At 43.6% G+C, this 14,401-nt stretch overlaps 1 long non-coding RNA gene across 1 annotated transcript; it reads left to right on the top strand.

Moving 5' to 3' along the window:
• The first annotated feature begins 11,601 nt into the window (after window positions 1-11,601).
• LOC149503090 (uncharacterized) lies at window positions 11,602-12,210 on the top strand. Its single transcript, XR_016325813.1, has 2 exons — window positions 11,602-12,008; window positions 12,041-12,210. It is a non-coding gene; the product is annotated as an uncharacterized LOC149503090 (long non-coding RNA).
• The last annotated feature ends 2,191 nt before the right edge of the window (window positions 12,211-14,401 follow it).

Here is a 14,401-nt window from a genome sequence, read left to right as displayed (position 1 = left end):
ACTTTTCGAACTCTGCACTGTGGATGGTTTTAATAAGCAACGGGCGCCCAAAAGTAATCGAAATTAATACTTTAATACTTCACCTCGTAATAAAATGATTTGCTACCGTTTATTTATTATTCGATGTGCGTTTTTAAAGCTGTTTCACGTTTTATTTATGAGAAATGAATTGCGGTTCATTGAGCTCATATCGACTGATTATTTTATACGATATATTTATTAGCTCACTTCTGGAGAGCATCTGTCGGGATTGCTATAACACCGTGATCAGCTAGATCACCTTAAGCTTTGAGCTGCTTTCAATTAGATGATATTACAAAGAAAGAAATGACATATACCTAGTCAGGTCATAAATTCTGTCATATGTTTAATGTAAAATAATTGAAACAAGTTTATTCATTATGTAACCATTCATATACCAAAATGAACTTAACAAAACATAGATTCTTATGACACTAAAGTTTATTCAAAATGACCTCCGTGATTTTGAATACAGGCCTTCAATCTGCGCGGCCAGTCGTCTATCGCAGCACGAAAGAGGTCCATGTCAATATCGGCGGCTGCCTTAATCAAGGATGTCTTGAGTGACTCCAAATTGGGATGAGGCTTTGAGCACGCCTTTTCCTCCAAGTGTTGCCATATCTTGTAATCTAATGGATTCAAATCTGGACTGGAGGAGGGCCAGTCTTCGTGCCGGATGAAGTCGATTTCACGCGCCGCCAGCCAGTCTTGTGTGCTCTTCGCTCTATGAGCTGGCGCCGAATCTTGTTGGAATACCCAGTGCCTGTTATTGAACATGGTATGAGAAACCGGTTCCACAAGGTTCGTCAGGACTGTATTTTGATACACAACTGCATTCGGTTTTTACACCTTTCTCACAAAAATGTACCTCTGTTAAGCCCCAATAAGAAACTCCCAACCATACCATGAGCGAGGATGGAAAATGACCTCGATGGACACGCGGAATACGGTTGCTCGCTTCTTCACTACTGTGTGCGTACACCTTATCATTTTGTTTGTTGTAGCTCTCTTCTACGGTAAAAATTTTTTCATCCGAAAAAAGAATTTCCCGATATTTTTTCCCGCGTACCGCTTCAACAAAGCGCGGCATCTCTTCAGTCTCAGGTCCATTAGACGAGCATTCAAACGATGTCCTGTTTTTCTTCGATATGCCCGAAGCCCTAAGTCTTCATTTAACACCCTTTTCACCGTGGTTCTGCTTAACCCCATCTGAAGGGCCAACAGTTTCTGCTTACGTTTGGGATTTCTTTGAATTAGCGCCTTCACAGCTTTTATCACTGCTGGAGTCCTAACAGACCGAGGGCGACCACTTCTTGACCTGTCATCTACACTAGAGTCTTCATTGTATCGTTTGAGGGTACGATAAACGAATCTTTTGGTTATATTCAAATTTTTCAGTATGTTAAAAATTTGAATTGGTGCGTAACCGCAACGATGCAACGCAATAACTGCAACACGGTCTTCTTTAAGCGTCCACTCCATATTTAAAAATGAGTAAAATTCTAAAAGCATACATTTTTATTTTCATGAACAATTCGAAATTCGAATTCAATAAACTTTTTTGTGGCCAGCATTCTAAAAGAAAAGTTTTTACTGTGTGACAATACTTATGACCTGACTAGTTATGTATGTGTGTTTTGTATCTTGTAATATGTTTATATTATTATATGTAATGTTACTGTATGCACTAGGTTTGTGTTCCTAATTCTTCTTTCCTTCTGCGGGCCTATTGGAAGAGATTTCATACCTGAAATAATTAGTGCCCTTGTACTCTATATCCTTATGGTCGTGTTCCTTCTATCATTTGTGTGTACAAAATAATATATTAAATAAATAAGATTATTTTTAATGAATCATTTTATCGTTCTAGTATTTTCCTCGGATTTTGCGAGTCGTAGAATTAAAACTACTTTTACGATTAAATTTCGCGTTTTTTATTACCACTAAATCATTTCTGATGTCTCGAAGACTTAACAGTTTTCCTGGTCAAGAACGACGCAGCAGGTGACGTAAAATTTTTATTGTAAACTTACAAGAGATTCAGAAACAATAAGATAAAATAAAATTTAGCTGTAACAGCACACGTAATTATTTTCACCATTATTAATTTAATAGTTATTAATTAATTCGTCTAAATATTATGTCATCGAATACTTATAAACACTTTAATATTAATTATAAAATAGAAACGTAATGGTGTAATTTGTCGCTTCATTATCATTAGCGGGAAATAGCTAGAATATAGAGAGCTAGATATAGAATATCATTTGCTAAGCTAAGCACAAAGATTATCGGCGACCATTTGAATATTACTATCTTCAATTATATTTAATCGTACTTAATACTTGTCAGAAAATCCTGTGTTCATTAGAAAAATGACAACAACAACAAAATTAAAAGATCTCGTATCTCGACAACGACCTGCTCCAACTACATTTTCCCAAGCAATAAAAAAAAAAAAAAACTGTATCAGCAACAGTATCCTTAAATATCTTTCGAGCTAAATCCCTAACTCTTAATGCGCTAGATCTTAAAAGCTTGTGGCAAAGCCTGTTTTAGAGACGTGTGAGTGTTCAGCACTAAAATCCCTAATTTCGTCACTAAGCATTATATTCCATCACGGTTTGAACTGAGGGACAAAAGTTAGACTAGCATAATAAAATTCAGACCTGATCGTGTGTTTCAAGGTGTGTAGCGGAAAGCACATTTCGATGTACGTGGACTTCACTTAACACCCGGTATAAACTTGTTTACGAGTAACAGTTAATACCCGCCTATTTCTGCCGTGAAGCAGTAATGCGTTTCGGCTTGAAGGGTGGGGCAGCCGTTGTAACTATAGTGAGACCTTAGAACTTATATTTCAAGGTGGGTGGCACATTTATGTTGTAAATGTCTATGGGCTTAGCTCCAGGTGGGCTGTGAGCTCGTCCACACATCTAAGCAATAAAAATATCACTGGTGGTAGGACCTCTTGGGAGTCCGCACGGGTAGGTACCACCACCCCGCCTATTTCCGCCGTGAAGCAGTAATGCGTTTCGGTTCGAAGGGTGGGGTAGCCGTTGTAACTATACTGAGACCTTAGAACTTATATCTCGAGGTGGGTGGCGCATTTACGTTGTAGATGTCTATGGGCTCCAGTAACCACTTAACCCTAGGTGGGTTGTGAGCTCGTCCACACATCTAAGCAATAAAAATAATAATAATAAAAAATCGTACAGAAAAAAACAGGTCAATGCAAAACGAATAAAAAAAAAAACATTTTATATTAAAATCATTTTTCACATATCGTAAAACGTTTTGCATACGACCGTTCGTTGTTACGTCGGCAGGAACAGGGCGCATAGAAACTGTAAATGGAATGAAAACATTCGAGTTTCGTTTTCATTCATTTAATTAGGCGGAGCTTTAAGCTCGGCGCCACAGTGACGCCGGCTCCGTAATCGACTACCCTTCCCGATGTGTCGCGATGGTGTTCCACTGTAGATGCTCATTTTTATATTGAATCATTATTTTGGTTCCGTTTTGAATTGATCCGCTCAATCCTACAATAGTATTGTACTATTATTTTTAGTTAGTAGTAGTTTGTCCACTATTATGCTCTTGTATTTTTTCTTCTTTGAAGTGGAATTTACTCTTACACTTAAAGTAATTGAATCAACTGTATCTAGCAATTCAATTTTTTTTTGCCACTGCAACGAAACCGGACAACTGATAAGGATTGTATAGACGAAAAAGACTTCTTATCGTTCAATGCAGGTCTATACACAGAGTTGGAAAGACACAATGTTGTCTATGAAAGCCCTTAAAATTTGTCAGCTGATTTTAAACGGAAACAAAATGATAGTTTTTTTTTGATTGCCTAGATGTGTGGACGAGCTCACAGCCCACCTGCTGTTAAGTGGTTACTGGAACCCATAGACATCTGAAACGTAAATGCGCCAAACACCTTGAGATATACGTTCTAAGGTCTCAGTATAGTTACAACGGCTGCCCCGCCCTTCAAACCGAAACGCATTACTGCTTCACGGCAGAAATAGGCGGGGCGGTGGTAACTACCCGTGCGGACTCACAAGTGGTCCTACCACCAGTAAAAAAGTTACATCACCAAAGATGGTTTTGCCGTCGCTATTAATTAATCTAGTTAGCTACTTTTAACTGTACCTGACCAGAAATAAAAACAAGATAACAACCGTCTGTACTGAACACTCAAGAGAACGGTGAAAGCAACAATTTTATTATTCTAAATTTTACGTAGCAACAAGAAATAGCATCTATTTTAACGGTTGCTGCACGGTCTAGCAAGCATCGTGAAGCATGTAACAATGTTTATTAGTTTTTGTTTTAATTGCATGCATTTATTACGATTCGGATTAAATTCTGAACACAACTCAGCATTGCATATATGAGTATAAACTAGTCTGGGCATAAATAAATACATTGTTACATAAAAACATTTCTTTTTTTTTGCAACTTTTTAAACATTTTGAATTTGGAACACGCCGTTTTTGCGTCATTTCACATATTTATTTCACACATTCAATATTAAATTACAATATGAAATGTGGTGCTAAAGAAAATAGGATGTCAGTGATCGTCTTGCACAAAGTGGGTATGGAGCCGTCGGTCATATTCCAGACACTTCAAAAGCTTGATTTCAGCCGTATGTTCGTATATCGTACTATCAACAGAATATTTGTTTTTTTCGGTGCGGTTGTCTAGCCTGCTTTTTTTTATTATATCTTAGATGGATGGACGAGCTCACAGCCCACCTGGTGTTAAGTGGTTACTGGAGCCCATACATATCTACAACGTAAATGCGCCACCTACCTTGAGATATAAGTTCTAAGATCTCAGTATAGTTACAACGGCTACCCTTCAGACCGAAACGCATTACTGCTTCACGGCAGAAATAGGCAGGGTGGTGGTACCTACCCTATAATGCATCGTAAAATTTTTGTATACAATCCTGTTATTAAATTTTCAAATTCATTCTGTTCCCCTAGAACTAGTGCTTATTACATTCCTATAAATATATACTAAAGTTAAACCCTCATTCGAAATGCAACTATATACTAACTGCATGATGGTGATACAAAGCCATTAATTATGTCTTTTCACAGAACAGTAAAATGCAGCAGTGTCGAACAAAGTCAGCACTGCAGTCATTGGAAAGTTATTCAAATTAGGTAACGAGCACTAGGCGTGTTGATATCTAGTTACCATGCTTACGACATGCCAAATAGGCTAAATCTAGGCTAATGGCCGTTATATTTTAAACTGTTTTATAGCTGCAACCTTCGCATAGATAATTCAAATCCTTTTAAATTCATAAATTGTTCTTATAGTTCTTCGACAATAATTTTTAAAATTCGACACTGGATATGTCTAGTGAGGCTTTTATTGATAATTCGGTAATGTAACTTGATATTGATTGCCTTTTCCAATTTAAAAAACCAGGATGCGTAAATGCTTTGCGCCAGAAATCGACAAGATAGTCGCGTCTGTGCGGGCCTATACTATGTCCTGTCAATGACAAAATCCTTTATAGTACCAGTACATTTTAGATGGTGGTTGCAGTTAAAGAAAATGTTGCCCTTGTAGGCAGACTAGCCTACCCCCACCCCGGTGGTATAATACTTAAATAACGCTACTATCCATTGAATCCCATAGTCATCTTTTACAGCACCGACGGAAAACCGCACAGTGGTGCTATTCTGACATTGAAAAACCGTCAACTACCGGTATTATTGTAAGCCCCCAAGTAAGGTTACAGGGTGACCTGAGGGTGTCGAGGCCGCGCAGCGTGCTTACAGCGCTCCAGTGCGCCGACCAGGAGTGACATCATAAGGGAGATCGGTAGGCGGTGAATGACGTTCTGACCCGGCATGACTGGTTCTGACCCAGCGGGGTATCCCGCGACACTAGTGGCATCGCTGGGTTCTGACCTCGAGGGGGATCGAGCGCTTGGGCGAATGCTTTCGTGGGTAGGACTTTGGGCCGGCTACAAAAATCTGTGGACCATCCAGTGTCACATACCACGCGCCCTCACCTAGGCGCGGGGATCTCACAGGAGGGTCGGCCCCGGCTCAGAAAAAAAATAATTGTACAATAGGCTGTCCTATAGCTAAAAACGATCTCTTCTAGACAACCGGTTTGATCTAGAGACATTCTGAAAAAGATAAAGCAGGTACACACATATATAGCGGCGTACCACCCTTATTAACAATATTAACAATGGACGTCGTCAACATCGGAAAATATTATGATTGTAAACTTAAACTAGGAAACGATAATTTGAAACCGGAAACGAACATCGGTAGTAATCTTCGTCAAAAATGTAACAAATAAAATATGTCTCAAATCTTGGTAGAGGCAATTCGACTTCAATTAGTGCAAGCGTCGGTTCTTTTTACTTATTCAGAAGGACTGAATAAAATGGAAAAAGGGCAAAATATCTGCCAGATAAACATTCGTACGGGAGATGAGAAACGGAACCAACTATGCGGGGTATTTCAACTTTTTGGAAGTGAAATTTCAGATGAGGCTGGCGACGTGTGTCTATGTGCCGGTTTTGTTTTTGTACATTATTTATTGGATTCTATTTGCAAACAAATAGTGAGAGTAAATTGTAAATTTGTAATTATTGATAAACTGAGTAGACCAGAAAGAAGAAACAATTGAAAAAAATTGGGTTCACAATCATCCAGGCTGTAAATGTATAGCTACCAGAGTTCATGAATGAACATTAAGGCCACCAAAAGACTTTTGGTTAAATGACATGAGGTTAAATTGAGACAAGGGGTAAGAACTTTAAGGTTGATTCTCAAATGATTGACTTTTCACTATTAGGGAAGCTCACGCGGTCTGATTTGATGAGTGGGGTTATCATTATAGTCTCAATTGTATTAAATAGTATACATTACATAATACAATTGAGGGCACATTCCGATAGAGGCACCCGTCACGTGCGGACGTGCTCATCGTCCGCTCGATCGCCCGGCCTTTGTTCGCCCGGCTTTTGTTAGCCCGGCCATTGTTCGCGCGGCCTGTGTTCGTGATACATCTGCCGACCAAGTGTGTTTCCTGGAAGCTTTTATTTGTTTTGTTTTAGTTATTTTTGTGTTCGTGGAACATTTGCCGACAAAGTGTTTTCCTGCAAGTATTTATTTGTTTTGCTTATTTTTGTAATTTCTGTTTTGTTGTGCTTTTTCTTTGTCCTGTAGTAATCGCGCCGCATTGCCACCTGTGTTCAATAGAACCGCTCAGGTCCGAGAAGTTGGGGCCTCGCCGCAAGGCGAGTGTTTTCAAGACCCGGGGCCGCCCCACCTGGGTACTCAGCGATCATGGACGCTGTATTCGTGGAATTCCTCCGACTTCGTCACCCACAGCTCGCCTCAGAGTTTCTGGCTTTCAAGGCCAATCACACTGCGAGCTCTCTCGAAGACTCCGCCGTGCTCGCTGCTCCTGCGTCGCCTGTACCTGCGTGCAAAGCGTCTACATCGAGCACCGCAGCCTCCGTCGTGCCTGCCGTTCCCGCGTCGCCTATACTGGCGAGTAAAACTACTGCGTCGTCCGCCGTGGCCACCGTTCCAGCAGCGCGATCATCCGCGGCCTCCGTCGCGCCCTCCAAAACTCCTGCTTGTAGGTCACCTGCGCCCGCCTCCTCGTCCTCCGACTCTGACTCGGAGATGGAGGTCGACCTCGCCCCCGCCTCATCGACGGATGGATTCAATCTGGTACAAAAGGGTAAGAAGCGTGCCGCGGAGTCTCGAGCTCTCGCGGCCGCTAAAATTAGCAAAGCCGCGAACGCGTCGCGCCCCCGCCCTCAGACTCCCGTTGCGCCTCCAGCCCGTGCCACTCCGTCGCCGCGACCGGTGGCGCAATCTAAAACTCAGACCCCTCCCCCGGTTATCCTTCAAGAGAAGGCAGCTTGGGACCGAGTTTCCCTGGCCCTTAAGGCCAAAAATATTAATTTTGCCAGCGCCCGTAATCTCGCCAACGGGATTCAAATAAAAGTAACGACACCCGACGACCATAGGGCCCTCTCAAGTTACCTCCGAAAGGAGCGTATAAGTTTCCACACTTATACGCTCCAGGAGGAGCGCGAACTCCGCGTTGTCATACGTGGAATCCCGAAGGAGCTAGATGCCGATCTCGTCAAGGCAGATCTGATAGAACAAGGCCTACCAGTAAATTCCGTGCACCGCATGCACACCGGCCGCGGTAGGGAGCCATACAATATGGTTTTAGTCGCCCTCCAGCCTACCCCCGAGGGTAAGCAAATTTTTAACATTCGGACCGTCTGTAGGCTCTCCGGTATTGCCGTCGAAGTCCCCCATAAAAAAGGCACTCCTAGTCAGTGCCATAACTGCCAACTGTACGGGCACTCTTCCCGTAACTGTCACGCGCGCCCCCGATGTGTTAAGTGTTTGGGCGATCACGCCACGGCCCTCTGCGCTCGCGACCAAAAAACCGCGACGGAACCGCCTAGCTGTGTCCTGTGCCGAACACAAGGTCACCCCGCGAACTACCGTGGATGCCCCCGAGCTCCAAAAATAAATCGCCGCGTCGCCCGTCAAAACCGCCTCCGAGCTTCCGGCCCAGACATCAAAGCCACGGTACCCTCTGTGCCGAAGGCTAAGCCTGCTTTCGTGCCGGCGTCGGTGCCCAGCGTCTCGGCTTGGGCTAAACCGTTGCCGTACACGAACACGGCTACAACTCTCTCCCCCGCGACTCGTCCCACCCCCGCGATACGTCCCTCCCCCGCGACCTGCCCTCCGACCGCGTCCGAAAATCTCGCTCTAGCGATTGACTTTTTTCAGTCGATCAACTTTGAGCGTGTTAACGCTTTGGGTGACGCCATTCGCGCCGCCTCCACTGCACAACATTTCATCGCCGTTGTGCAAGAATACGCTGACGTATACGCGTCGTTAAATACGTACGTCCTCCCCTCACTCCGCCGGTAATCAATGGCGTACATTAGTAGAATAAAACCCTTATCCGTAACAATAGGATTTTTTAACGCTTACGGTCTCGCAAATCAACGTGATCAGGTTTGTGATTTTTTGCGTGACCATCAAATTGACATTTTCTGAGTGCAGGAGACCCTACTTAAGCCCGCGCGCCGTGACCCTAAAATCGCGAACTATAACATGGTCAGGAACGACAGGCTCTCTGCCCGTGGTGGTGGTACCGTTATTTACTATAGAAGAGCCCTGCATTGCGTCCCGCTCGATCCTCCCGCGCTCGCTAATATCGAAGCATCAGTGTGCCGAATCTCACTGACGGGACACGCGCCGATCGTTATCGCGTCCGTTTATCTTCCACCGGATAAGATCGTTCTAAGCAGTGATATTGAGGCGCTGCTCGGTATGGGGAGCTCTGTCATTCTGGCGGGCGACCTAAATTGTAAACACATCAGGTGGAACTCACACACCACAACCCCGAATGGCAGGCGGCTTGACGCGTTAGTCGATGATCTCGCCTTCGATATCGTCGCTCCGTTAACCCCGACTCACTACCCGCTAAATATCGCGCATCGCCCGGATATACTCGACATAGCGTTATTAAAAAACGTAACTCTGCGCTTACACTCGATCGAAGTAGTTTCAGAGTTAGATTCAGACCACCGTCCCGTCGTCATGAAGCTCGGTCGCGCTCCCGATTCCGTTCCCGTCACGAGGAATGTGGTGGATTGGCACACGCTGGGCATCAGCCTGGCTGAATCTGATCCACCATCGCTCCCGTTTAACCCGGACTCTACCCCGTCTCCTCAGGATACCGCTGAAGCCATAGACATCTTAACGTCACACATCACCTCGACATTAGATAGGTCATCGAAACAAGTTGTAGCGGAGGACTTCCTTCACCGCTTCAAATTGTCCGACGATATTAGGGAACTCCTTAGAGCTAAGAACGCCTCGATACGCGCCTACGACAGGTATCCTACCGCGGAAAATCGTATTCGAATGCGTGCCCTACAACGCGACGTAAAGTCTCGCATCGCCGAAGTCCGAGATGCCAGATGGTCTGATTTCTTAGAAGGACTCGCGCCCTCCCAAAGGTCTTACTACCGCTTAGCTCGTACTCTCAAATCGGATACGGTAGTAACTATGCCCCCCCTCGTAGGCCCCTCAGGCCGACTCGCGGCCTTTGATGATGACGAAAAAGCAGAGCTGCTGGCCGATACATTGCAAACCCAGTGCACGCCCAGCACTCAATCCGTGGACCCTGTTCATGTAGAATTAGTAGACAGTGAGGTAGAACGCAGAGCCTCCTTGCCACCCTCGGATGCGTTACCACCCGTCACCCCGATGGAAGTTAAAGACTTGATCAAAGACCTACGTCCTCGCAAGGCTCCCGGTTCCGACGGTATATCTAACCGCGTTATTAAGCTTCTACCCGTCCAACTCATCGTGATGTTGGCATCTATTTTCAATGCCGCTATGGCGAACTGTATCTTTCCCGCGGTGTGGAAAGAAGCGGACGTTATCGGCATACATAAACCCGGTAAACCAAAAAATCATCCGACGAGCTACCGCCCGATTAGCCTCCTCATGTCTCTAGGCAAACTGTATGAGCGTCTGCTCTACAAGCGCCTCAGAGATTTCGTCTCATCCAAGGGCATTCTCATCGATGAACAATTCGGATTCCGTACAAATCATTCATGCGTTCAACAGGTGCACCGCCTCACGGAGCACATTCTTGTGGGGCTTAATCGACCAAAACCGTTATACACGGGAGCTCTCTTCTTCGACGTCGCAAAAGCGTTCGACAAAGTCTGGCACAATGGTTTGATTTTCAAACTATTCAACATGGGCGTGCCGGATAGTCTCGTGCTCATCATACGGGACTTCTTGTCGAACCGCTCTTTTCGATATCGAGTCGAGGGAACCCGCTCCTCCCCACGACCTCTCACAGCTGGAGTCCCGCAAGGCTCTGTCCTCTCACCCTCCTATTTAGCTTATTCGTCAACGATATTCCCCGGTCGCCGCCGACCCATTTAGCTTTATTCGCCGACGACACGACTGTTTACTATTCTAGTAGAAATAAGTCCCTAATCGCGAAGAAGCTTCAGAGCGCAGCCCTAGCCCTAGGACAGTGGTTCCGAAAATGGCGCATAGACATCAACCCAGCGAAAAGTACTGCGGTGCTATTTCAGAGGGGAAGCTCCACACGGATTTCCTCCCGGATTAGGAGGAGGAATCTCACACCCCCGATTACTCTCTTTAGACAACCCATACCCTGGGCCAGGAAGGTCAAGTACCTGGGCGTTACCCTGGATGCATCGATGACATTCCGCCCGCATATAAAATCAGTCCGTGACCGTGCCGCGTTTATTCTCGGTAGACTCTACCCCATGATCTGTAAGCGGAGTAAAATGTCCCTTCGGAACAAGGTGACACTTTACAAAACTTGCATAAGGCCCGTCATGACTTACGCGAGTGTGGTGTTCGCTCACGCGGCCCGCACACACATAGACACCCTCCAATCCCTACAATCCCGCTTTTGCAGGTTAGCTGTCGGCGCTCCGTGGTTCGTGAGGAACGTTGACCTACACGACGACCTGGGCCTCGAATCAATTCGGAAATACATGAAGTCAGCGTCGGAACGATACTTCGATAAGGCTATGCGTCATGATAATCGCCTTATCGTTGCCGCCGCTGACTACTCTCCGAATCCTGATCATGCAGGAGCCAGTCACCGTCGACGCCCTAGACACGTCCTTACGGATCCATCAGATCCAATAACCTTTGCATTAGATGCCTTCAGCTCTAATACTAGGGGCAGGCTTAGGGACCCCGGTAACCGTACTCGTCGAACTCGACAAAGAGGTCGACGTGCAACCTAACCCATGCATCAGCCCGTTGAGTTTCTCGCCGGATCTTCTCAGCGGGTCGCGATTCCGATCCGGTAGTAGATTCATTCGCGAAACAATTGCTCTTGAGTTGTTAGGTCTCCTTCGGAGGCGCTCGGGCAGTTGTTAGGTCTCCTTCGGAGGCGCTCGGGCAGTTGTTAGCAAATCCCACCCCTCTTGGCTGAGCCTTTGCTCGCCCACCTGTCCTGGTGAAACTGGAAAGGCCTTCGGGCCACCAGTAAATTTTCAATCATAAAAAAAAAAAAAAAAAAAAAAAAAAAAAAAAAAAAAAAAAAAAAAAAAAAAAAAAAAAAAAAAAAAAAAAAAAACAATTGAGGGCTATATTAAAAACTCATATACTTTAATATTCATGGTAAATCAGTACAGTGTGCTTAGTCCATATGAAGAAAGTATGTACTCATTACTGATAATAGGGCGTTTTGTGTGTTTGTAAGCGTAAGTACCACCATTTATTTCGACCTATTTCTGCTCTGAAGCAGTAACGCGTTTCGGTCTGAAAGGTTAGGCAGCCGTAGTAGTGTAAAACAGAGACTTTGAACTCGTGTTTCAAGGTAGGTTACGGCATTTACGCTGTGGATGTCTATGGGCTCCGGTAATTATTACACACCAGGTGGACCGTAAGCTCGTGAACGCATTTAAGTAAGTAATAAAAAATAATCTTATGTATAAATTCATTTTCACTCGGACAGAAACATTTTACCTACTGTTAAAAAGTTATTCTATAAAATACAAACGTTTTGAGAGAGGACGTTCAACTAATTACTCTGTCCTCGGCCAGTCCCTTAAAAATAATATAATCCACTCTTCTGCTGTTTTAGTCCGAAATCTATTTTAATAGGTTTCTTCAAAGTGAGTTGATACGTTTATCCCTTCTCACGGGTTGTGCTTTCCGGATTAGATTAACATTTCTGTAAAACTCGACAAGACAAGGGATAGTTTGGAATCCTCCTTAATTTTTTACGATTTGAATTATTGTCGGCTTATCGACTATAATTCAAATATACCTATAGTTATAATAGAGATGGCGCGACATCGTGAGACGCATCAAGTCTGCCCCTTCCAACACTACATGACGATCACGACCACTCTGTCAAGAGTGACACGACTGAGAAGAAGAAAAATCGACTATCATTTGTGGATACCGAAAACTGTTTCCTTAAAAAAATTATTCTACTCTGCGAATATTCGAGCTACTTCACATACTACCGATTACTAGACATTTTCATTTATTTGGTTAACTACTGACTCGTGGAGAAACGATGAGGTTTAAAAAAACATCGATTTTACTTAATCTATTTTTAAGTAATTGCTTCTGATGTTGCCGATGTCCATGAGCGACGAAAACCACTTCAGATCAGGTAATACATAAGCTCGTTGGCCTCCGATAGAGGTAACACAACATTTGTTATAGTTCAATTATCTACACATATTGCAAACTAACACTAAATAATTTCATTGATATATCTCATAAAGCTATCTCTAATTTTATTAAGTAATTACTTAATTAGGTAATTAATTTATGAGGTGAGCTCGTCCGCTTTCAACAGACGCCCACACAACACCCAAACACATAAAACACAAATACTCTAAATTCACTTTGTTTTTTTTTTTAAATGTAAATTGTGTTGGTGTGCAATAAAGTGTATTCTCTCTCTCTCTCTCTCATTATAAAATTTACTCAATTAAAATAACAAAGCAATGGTACTAAGTAAATGTGTCTCGTGCTTCGACCAGTATCATATTAGCAATAAATATCGCATTTATTTAATTGCGTTTCCATGATTTTTTTATTTTGAAAAATAACAACTAGGTCACTCTTGTAAATATACAAAGATACTAGTAGGTTGGTCACTCTACTGTATTTACTACTTGCTTATTAGTATATCTTCTATGCCTTAGTTCATGGTGAGCGATTTGAAATTTCTTTGCATGCACCACCTTACAGACGGAGTGTGAAGCGAAGCTTGCTCTCCTGGCTCCGCACTGTCCCAATTCCGTCGAACCGGAGGCCTGGATACGGATTCTGCGGAATCCTGACCTCATGAGGGCTATAAACTAGAGTATCACCGGAAATCTAAATACGCCATACTCAACGACTTCCTCGTCTTGAGAATACGCAAAATATCAAAATTACACAGCATTTAACTACATATAGTACCATCTTATTGAGACATCTTATAATGTATAATTAACCTTTCTATGATTTTTTTTTATTGCTGAGGTGGGTGGACGAGCCCACAGGCCACCTGTGTTAAGTGGTTAGTGGAGCCCATAGACATCTACAATGTAAATGCGCCACCCACCTTGAGATATAAGTTCTAAGGTCTCAAGAATAGTTACAACGGCTGCCCTACCCTACAAACCGAAACGCATTACTGCTTCACGGCAGAAATAGGTAGAGTGGTGATACCTACCCGCACGGACTCATAAGAGGTCCTGCACCAGTAATTAATAAGTAATTCCTATATCTGTATATCCTATTAATCGAATACAAAGTGAAAT

Source organism: Bombyx mandarina, chromosome 04 (assembly GCF_030267445.1).
Source record: "Bombyx mandarina strain Sakado chromosome 04, ASM3026744v2".
Lineage (NCBI taxonomy): Eukaryota > Metazoa > Arthropoda > Insecta > Lepidoptera > Bombycidae > Bombyx > Bombyx mandarina.
Note: the sequence above shows the minus strand (reverse complement) of the source record. Positions and strands in the feature narration are given on the sequence as shown.